Raw genomic sequence first — 10,196 nt, forward strand, 5'->3', positions numbered from 1 at the left:
AGACACTAGTGATTTGATTAACCCCATAATTAGCCAAAGTGTCCACCTTCATCATCAAAGCCTTAAGTTGGGCAGCTATAGCGGTTGTTGCATCCAACTCCAGAATTCCTTCTAGGTTTCCCTGAGTCAGTCTTTGGGAAGGATTCTGGTATTCGTTAGCAGCCATCAGTTCAATTAATTCATAAGTTTCATCGTAGCTCTTGGCCCACAAGGCTCCTCCTGATGCTGCATCAAGCATGGGTCTAGAAGTAGCACCCAATCCATTGTAAAAATAGTTAATAATCATCCAATAAGGCATGCCATGGTGTGGGCACTTCCTTAACATCTCCTTATATCGATCCCAAGCCTCACACAGAGATTCTCCAGTTTGCTTAGCAAACTGAGTAAGAGCATTCCTGATTGTAACATTCTTCGCCATAGGGAAGAATTTAGTGAGAAACTTTTGAGCAAGATCTTCCCACGTGATGATAGACCCTGCTGGTAGAAATGTACCAAGAACTTAGCTTTGTCCCTCAGAGAGAATGGGAAGAGTCGCAGCTTGATAGCATCTTCAGTCACATCATTGAACTTGAACGTGTCGCAGATCTTGATGAAATCCCTGATGTGCATGTTGGGGTCTTCAGTAGGAGAACCCCCAAACTGAACTGAGTTCAGTATCATCTAAATCATGTTTGACTTGATCTCAAAATTCTTAGCCCTGATGGCTGGCCTGATGATGCTTGACTGAATGTCATTAATCTTAGGCTGAGAATAGTCTATCAAAGCCTTAGAGTTTTCTGCTTGATCACCCATCTCTACTAAAGCTAGTTCCTCGACTTTCTCTTCTTCTTCTACCTTCTTTTCTTCCTCAAAAACTTCCCTGCGAACCACCACAAGTTCTTCCTCGACTTTATCCAGAGTTCTCTTATGAGTACGCGAACGCGTATGCATACACCCTCGCTAGAATACCTTAAATAAGACAAGGAAACAAATAAGTAACAATGTCCGATTCAATGAACTTTAACGACCACTGATGGAAAGCACATAAACTATAAATTAACACTGCAGTCCCCGGCAGCGGCGCCAAAAACTTGTTAGTCGCTAAACACGCGCTAATAATACACACAAGTATACGAGTTCGCAAGTAGTATAGAATCTTTTCTAGTTCATTCCCACAGAGACTGGCTTGGTTAACTAATTAAATCACGCACTTAAGCAACAACATATGGTTATCATTCAGTGCTAGATGATAACAAATTGAGGTTGTTTATCACTAAAAATTAAACTAACAATTATAACTAAGAGAATAAGATTGACTGAATTAATATATATGACAAATATGGGATTATAACTTCATTAAATACTTCATTCAATAGCCTCATTGTTCTCACCTTAGCATGTAATGGTGATGACATTAATCAGATAACACGAAACTGATAAACGCCAACTTTCGTTGCACGAGTACCATACTAACAGACATCCACAAAAGAGATAGAAGCTGAATAGACACCAATTATATTGAGACCCTATATGTCTATAGAATTTGACAACATAACGGTTAAAGCACAAGTTATCTATCTTGATTACATAGAGCAAGCAAGATGGTTAAAATTACCTACGAATCATGCATAACAAATACATGAACCTATGCTAGCATGGCAAGTTCTAAATCCTTAAATTCACTTTCGCTTCATTAAGAATTAACACACTATCTTATAAGTTCGCGACGCTCATAAGACGAATACGCACAACCAATACTAGGTTATCATACAATCACCACACACTAAGGCATCAAAACAATTTAACAGAAATCTATAAATAAATCTGTTAGAAGCCCACGATAATGATTAGCCCATAATCGGACTTATCATCAACGTGGGTTCCGATGAAAGCATGGTATAACAAATATAGTCTTTATAACGAATAAATAAAACCAAGTACAAAACAAGATTAAGGTTCACAAATAAGAAAACTAGCATCCAAGTTACAACTTAAAATAAAGATTCACAAGTAAAAACAAGATCATCTTCGTCTTTGTTGAATCGTGCTAATACGGTCTTCTTATGGCTCTCCTTGATATGTCTCTAGCTTGATATCTTATTAAAAATGACCTATAGTTATTTATATAGCATCCCTAATCAGCAGAGAAGTCTTCTAATTTTGAATTAGAGTAGAATCAGAATTCTGCATCCCGACTTGGCGCGGCCGCGCGCTTGATTAGAGCGGACGCGCTGGCTTTCTGAACTTCGAGCACGGCCGCACACTTGATCAGCGCGGGCGCGCTGGGCTTCTTCCAGAACTTGACTTCATTTTTCTTGTAGATTTGAGCCGGCTTTCTACGAGCTTTTATTCCAACACCACCTTGACACCAAATTTGTACCAAAATAATGCTAATTCACTAGATTACCTAGATAATGCCTAAAATGCAAAAACACTCCAAAACACGTTAAAACACTTAACAACTTGAGTACAAACGCATAAATTCAAAGCTTTACGGAGCGTAATAAAGTGTCATAAATTCCACTCAAGAGATCATTCATAAATTATTTTGAAAAAATCAAAACATTAATATGGGACTAAACGCTATTAAGAAATACTGGTTAAACTACTAGTTGACTATTAAAATAGAACCAAATAAATTTATTTTTTTCTAAATTTTTTATCATATCACTAATATATATAGATCTTCAAATCCTTATGGTTGGATCATTCATAAATTATTTTGAAAAAATTGAAACATTAATATGGGACTAAACACTACTAAGAAATACTGGTCAAACTACTAGTTGACTGTTAAATAGCAAACCAAATAAATTTATTTTTTTCTAAATTTTTTATCATATTACTAATATATATAGATCTTCAAATCCTTATGGTTGGAAAATTCATAAATTATTTTTCTGAGACTAAACACTAGTAAAAAGTACTAGTCGAACTATTTAGTGTTAGGATCTCACCCCTAAATTCAATTTGTAAAAATAGTTAAAATTTAAATATTCAATTTACTTACATTTTTTCGTGAACTTTTTTTTTGACAATATTCATATCCGTATCGTTGTATTATAATTTTAAAAAAATAAAAAATAAATTGAAACTCAAATTATAATTATTAATTGAACCATAGATATCAAACTACCATAATAATCTTTTTTGAAAGAACTAAAATATAAATTTCGTGTAAATTTTATTCTATATTTTTTTCAGAAATTTTCCACCATTTTTAAAATCGAATTCGACCGAAATCGGTTGAATTTAGTACAAAATTCGTTGGCCGGAAAATTTCCTCCATTTTTTGGCAAGGCTATATTCGAACGAATGCGGTTGAATTTAGGAGCACGACTAAACTCAACCATATACGGTTGCATATAAATACGGTTGTATTTATTCTGTTGTAATTAGTATTAATTTCGACCGCCTAAATATGACCGTATATAAATACGACCGTATGCGGTTGAATTTAGCCGCGCCCTTTAAATTCAACCAGAAATGGTTGAATTTGATGTCGGCTGTATTTGTGCGGTTGTATTTAGCCTTGTTTTCTTGTTGTGTGGAAACGTTCAATGATGCTTACTTTGTTAGTGAAGAATAAGCTAGGTTTTGTTAACGGTGTTATACCATAACTAGATGTTACTTCTATGATCATAAGTTTTGGGCTAGGTGCAATGATCTTGTTATTTTTTGGTTGTTGTTTAATCTAGATTAAATAATTGCCAAAAGCGTCTTGTTCACGAGAACTGCTGCAAGAAATTTGGATGACTTTGAAGGAAGATATGGTTATACTTCTATGGCACATATTTTTTTCCTTGAACAACAACTGTTGGACATTAGACAGAGTTCGGACTCCGTTTTGAGTTTTTTACAAAGATAAAAACCATCTGACATGGAATCAGTGATGTTAACCCCCTACCGCACAGTACTTTTACTAAATGTACATGTGACGTGTTCAAAAGAATCAAACAACAACAGGAAGATCAAAGATCTACTTCAATTTATGATGAAACTTAATGAGAATTTTGCAACTGTACGTGGCAACGTTTTGATGATGCATCCATTACCAAATCTTTTTCAGACTTACAGCGTGTTTGTTCAAGAAGAGAGACACAAGGAGATGTCTCAGATGACTAGTCAAATAGAGACCAGCTTTCTATGCTGACGGAAAGAGGTTCAAGACTCAGATTAACTTCAATACTAAGAACAAATCAATTGTTACTGATTTTCCCATAATAAATAATGTTGAAAATAATGCTAGAAGCGCCATTTCTAATTCCTTCACCAGAAAGGGAGCTAAGCCACACTACTTTTGGAATCACCGCAAAAGACCTAGACACAACATGGAGAGGTGCTAGCTCCATGTCTATCGACCAGGCTTTTAGACTAAGAATGATGCTAGGAAGATTCCAGCACTAACTCAACATACCCTTGAGGCAAATGGTAAGGATCAAAAAGGAAATGCATCTAATTCTGATAATTGTCCAACTGTTTCTTTGGAGCTATAATCAATTGATAGAGCTATACAACAAACTATATCATTTACTATTTTTTGAAAGATTCTTTTAATGTTGCTTCTACTTTAATTGAGCCTAAACATGCCTTACTAGGAGGTACATACCGTTTTTTTATCTAATCTTAATCAACAGTGGATAATAGATAGTGGGGAAACTGATCATATATGCCCCAATTTGGATAGTTTTGATCAGTATGAATCTATTCAAGAACTTGATAGTTATATAACTATACCTGATGGAACTAGAGTCAAAGTTTTACATATAGGATCTGTCAAGTTAAATAATGAAATAACTTTGAACAAAGTCCTACATGTCCCTGAATTTCACTTCAGATTGATTTCTATCAGAATGCTTAGTACAAACTTACATTGTCAAGTTCTTTTTACTTCTAATAATTATTTTTTTCAGGGCCCTTTTCAAGAAATGCCTCAGATTCATCTTGCTAAAATCACAAATGGCCTCTACTATGTGGAAAATTTAGGTTTATCTCTTTCTACTTCAGTTGGCCTTGCTTGTCTTAAATATGTTGAAGTAGTTAAAACTTGGCATCTCAGACTAGGTCATCTACCATTCTCTCAGATCGAATTCTTATTTCCTGATTTACCTATAAAAAAATGTATTGATTCATGTATATGTCAAATTTTTCATTCTGCTAAGCAGACAAGACTTTCTTTTTTTTGTTAGTAGTATCAAGACTTCTAAAGCCTTTGAACACTTACATGTTGATCTTTGGGGTTCATATAGGACCAAGTCTTTGACTGGATGTAATCAATTTGTCACAACTGTTGATGATTTTTCCAGGATCACCTAGGTACATCTTTTGAAATATAAATCAGATGTTGGCCCTATACTAGAATCTTTTTTCTAGTTTGTTGAGATTCAATTCAAAAAAATGTCTTAACTATAAGGACAAAGAATGCTTTGGATTTATTTATATGTTTTTGTAAAAAAATATTTTTCAAAAAGGGTATAATTCATCAAACAACCTGTGCTTACACTCCACAACAAAATGGTGTTGTGGAGATAAAGCATAGGCACTTGTTTGATACTTCTAGAGCTTTATTAGTTCATGTTAAGCTTCCTTATAAATTCTGGGGAGATGCTATTTTTTGTGCTACTTACCTCATATATAGAATGCAGCTTGGGAGTGTCAATTTTCAAACACCTTATTTTATGTTGTACAAAATAAAACCTCCACTGGACCATTTAAGGACTTTTGGATGTTTATTCTTTGTGTCTACTCTTAAACATAATAAATATAAATTTGATCTAAGAGCCACTGCTTGTATATATTTGATATATTCCAATAACTAGAAAGGTTATAGGTTTTATGATCTACTTCATCATACTGTGAGTATGTCAAGGGATGTTCATTTTTATGAATCCCATTTTCCTTATCATTCCAATTCTCCTAGATCATCCAGTTCATCTTTTTATACTGATATATTCTTATCTACTACTACTGCTATTGACTCATCTGAATCCAATATCCAAGATATTTCACCATCTTCTGTAACTACTCATAATCCCACTATCACTGATTTACCTGATTATGATTTTTTTTCATGAAACTCCATCTCCTACTGTTTCTGAAAATTCTACAAGTGAATCTCTTCTTGTTGATAATCCTAATAGTACTTTAATTTTTTCTCGACTTGTCCTTCCTGTTAGACATTCCACCGGAACAAGACAAAAACCCTCTTATTTTTCAGATTATGTCTATAACAATGGTAAATCCAAGTCTACTAAACATTGGTGCAATCTCATTGCTGCTCAATCTTCGCCTTCATCACATCTGTCCTTGTTAGCAAATCAATCTCTGAACCTTCTTGCTATAAGGAGGCTTCTCAACACCCCCTTTGGTGGAAGCTATGAATGATAAGTTTAAGGTCCTTGTAGAGAATCAGACCTGAGACTTAGTTCCTTTACCTAAGAATACTAAACCCATTGGTTGTATATAGGTGTATAAGGTGAAGTTAAATGCCGATGGTTCTCTATAAAGGTGTAAGGCCAGATTAGTGGCTAATGGATATAATCAAAAAATTGGTGTTAATTTTTGGGAAACTTTTTCCCAAGTTGTAAAAATGAGTACTGTCAGATGTCTGGTTTCTTTGGCAGCTAGTAAGAAGTGAAAGTTATTTCAGCTCGATGTGAACAATGCCTTCCTGCATGGAGATTTATAGGAAGAGTTCTATATGAAAATGCCTAAAGGAATTTTCTATCCACCAAATATAGTTTGTAGGTTAAGAAAGTCACTGTATGGATTAAGAGAATCATCCAGAAAATGGTTTGATAAATTATCTCTTGAGCTGCTCAATATGGATTTGTTCAATCCAAGCAGGATATAGTATGTTTATTCATAAGATGGGTTCTGAGATCACAATAATGGCTATATATATAAATGACATAATCATAACAAGAAGTAGTATTTCCCAAATTAATTCAATAAAGGCACATTTACATTCCACCTTCAGTATTAAAGACTTGGGCATCCTTCATTATTTTCCAATTATTGAAATCACCTATTTAGCTAATGAGATTGCTATTAGCCAGAAAAAATTCATGCAGGAGTTATTACAGGATTGTCCTTTTGATGTATCTGCTAATGTTGCTACTCTCCTTCTTTTATATTTAAAGTTAACTATTTATAAGGGTGATTTGTTACTAGACCCTGATGTCTATAGATCATTCATTGGCAAGCTCAATTTCTTGACTAACACTAGGCCAAATTTGAGTTATAATGTGCAGGTGTTAAGTTAATATATGCACATGCCTCGTTCTTCTCATCTACAGGAACTCATTCATACATTACGTTATGTTAATCACACTGCTGGCCAAGGTATCTTATTATAAAGATCTATTAATCTCACCCTTTAGGCTTTCTCAGACTCTGACTGGGATTCCTGCTCAGATTTGAGAAGATCCGTCATTGGGTATGTACTTTTATTAGGTAATTCTCCGATTGTCTAGAAATCTAAGAAGCAGGCAACTAGTTCTCGTTCAAGTGTAAAATATGAGTATCGAGCCATGACGTTAGCTTCCTCAGAGGTCACCTGGGTTGTTCGACTTTTAGAAGAATTGGGTGCGACAAATTTAACCCCAGTAATGCTTCATTGTGATAACCAGTCAGCACTCCACATTGTTAAAAACCCCGTATCTCATGAAAGAACAAAACATATCGAGGTAGATTGTCAATTTACACGAGGTAAGGTTTCAGAGGGCTTACTTCAGTTAACTTATTTACCTACCACTAGCCATTTGGCTGATATCTTTACAAAGATAATTTATTCTCCTCACATGTCTCACTTGCTTTTCAAGTTGGAATCTGTTGCTTCACCAGCTCCCAACTTGAGGGGGGATAGAAGAAATATAATTATACAGTTAGCAACACATTAGCAGCCTAGTGGTAATACAACAAGCTCATGACACATCTCCAAATCATCTATTCTGTTATAACTATTTTTCACGCCAATTTGTAAATAATATAGAGTTTATATATTTTATATATATTAGATGACACTCTATGTTTTGTAATATAGTTTTTCTATCGATGAATTACAGAGTTTTTACTCATCTTCTTCACTAAAGATAACAGAACCATCTAAATTTACGTACCGAATACAAAAAAGAAATGGATTATTTCTGAACACTGAAAGTATCTTATCGATACTTTCATTAGAAAATAAAAATCTTTATCAAATATTAAATTACTTTCCCGAATCAAATCATTCTTCCAAGCCTTTAATATGACAACATATCAAAGGCCTTTCATATGTACTGAAATGTACTTTTATTGCACTTGTCATCAGAAACTTGAACCAATTAAAGAGGATCATTATGGAAATGAACCAATGGTTTTGAAAGATAATCAATTTTAAGCAAATAAAATGACAAATCTTTTGCTAATGATGTTATAACTTGTTTGGTACTAGATTCTAACTATTAGGTTATACAACGTATAACCAATAACATTGGTCTCCTCAATGACGGTATCTGCAACATACAAATTTTTACACGGTACGAGTTGTATCTTTTTCATCAATTCTCTTCTCACAATAAAGGTAAATGGCTATTTCTTGAACATAGACATAATTGCATTATTAGAGAGGCAAGGGAAACATTATTTCTAGAGCATTTTTTTTAATTTTCAGAGGTATTTGTAGCATTAGATATTAGATACAATAATATGATACAAATTCTGTATATAGGGGCTAATGCAATACATATTGCTCTGGAAATTTAAAAAAAAATGCTCTGAAAAGGATAATTTAGGAGGCTAATTTGAGTTGGTGAAAATAACTAATCTCCATAGCTGGGTAATAGAAGGTGAGAAATCAAGAGTCAAGACCCATATAAATTTATCATAAAGTTTCAACAGGAAAGTGAAATTAGTTTTATAAGTACCAATATATCTGGATGTGGATCATCAATTGGAAAAAATTCACATCTTAGCAAAAATAATGCACAATTATAAAAATTAAAGGATCAAGAAAAACTGTATGAGTTTTAGAAGCTTGTCAGAGTTTGTTTATATTCCATCTCCCTTAAAATTTAGCTTTATGAACTGAATGAGGAGCTTCTTGGAGATACTTTGAGGACAATGTGCTTCATTTCCACTGTAATTTATCAAAAAAATTGTAGAAATGACTAAGATAGTCAGTCCTTAAAATAAAGTTGTTCAGCTCTATATTTAAGTAAAGAAAGTAAATTAAAACATTATAATAACACAATATTTATATCATGGGTCATACTAATTACCTAGTGTTTTTCAGAGCCAGAAAATTCCTATCCAGGATTTTTGGAATATAAAGTGCTATGAAAGTGACATATATAATTACTTGTTCAAGTTTTATTTGTAGAAGACATTCTTCCTAAAAGTGTAAAATAGATTTAAAAATATAAAAGTTTCACTTACACATAGTACACTTATATGCGAGTTTCTTGCAGTCTTGCACCTGTAAAAATTTTGGAACCATATCTAAACTCCAAAATTTAGTAAAAACTAAGAAATCGATATTTCAATCCGTGTCCAATACCCTTACCCGAGTATGGGTATTATCGAAAAACTTTCAATAATGTTGTTTGACGCCAAAATATGCCATATTGAATACCTTTGAACAATATTTAACTTGTAACATTAGTGTACTCCAAGATGGGAAAGGACAAATTAATTTCCATTAACAACAAGCTTCTCGATAGAAATCATGATAATAGTCGTTTCTTGAACATGGAAAGGTAGAAAAGATCTAACTATTAGTAATAAGAGTGTCCCAAAATCTCACAAGAAACAAGTGTCAGGTCAGTGATAAAAATACAATATCGGACATCAACAATAAGATAAAGATCAAAACACATACCCTGACCTTCCACACAACCTAACAGAAATTGTCATTAATTAAGTATTGCACAATCATAAATTGAGTAACTAATTTTATTTAAAATTAAAGGGAACCAAAGGTCATGGTCATGGTCATGGGTTTAATTACCCTTATACAAATATATATTAGCTTCTTCAAAGAGAAAATAGAATAAAAATCAGATTAACTGATGGCTAATTTTTCCATAATCATGATACAATTCAAGTAATTTGGACCATCTTTCACCCTTATTGGGAGGACATTATTAACAAAAGAAAATTGATTGCAAAAATAGAATATTTTTAATCTATGAGACTGACCCATAAATAATATTTCAGATTGAAAAAAGCTAATC

The 10,196-nt window shown here is 33.4% G+C and overlaps 1 non-coding gene across 1 annotated transcript; it reads left to right on the forward strand.

Moving 5' to 3' along the window:
- Positions 1-296: 296 nt before the first annotated feature.
- Positions 297-403, forward strand: LOC141675996 (small nucleolar RNA R71). Its single transcript, XR_012556611.1, has one exon. It is a non-coding gene; the product is annotated as a small nucleolar RNA R71 (small nucleolar RNA).
- The last annotated feature ends 9,793 nt before the right edge of the window (positions 404-10,196 follow it).

This window comes from Apium graveolens, chromosome 7 (genome assembly GCF_009905375.1).
Source record: "Apium graveolens cultivar Ventura chromosome 7, ASM990537v1, whole genome shotgun sequence".
NCBI classification, from domain to species: domain Eukaryota; kingdom Viridiplantae; phylum Streptophyta; class Magnoliopsida; order Apiales; family Apiaceae; genus Apium; species Apium graveolens.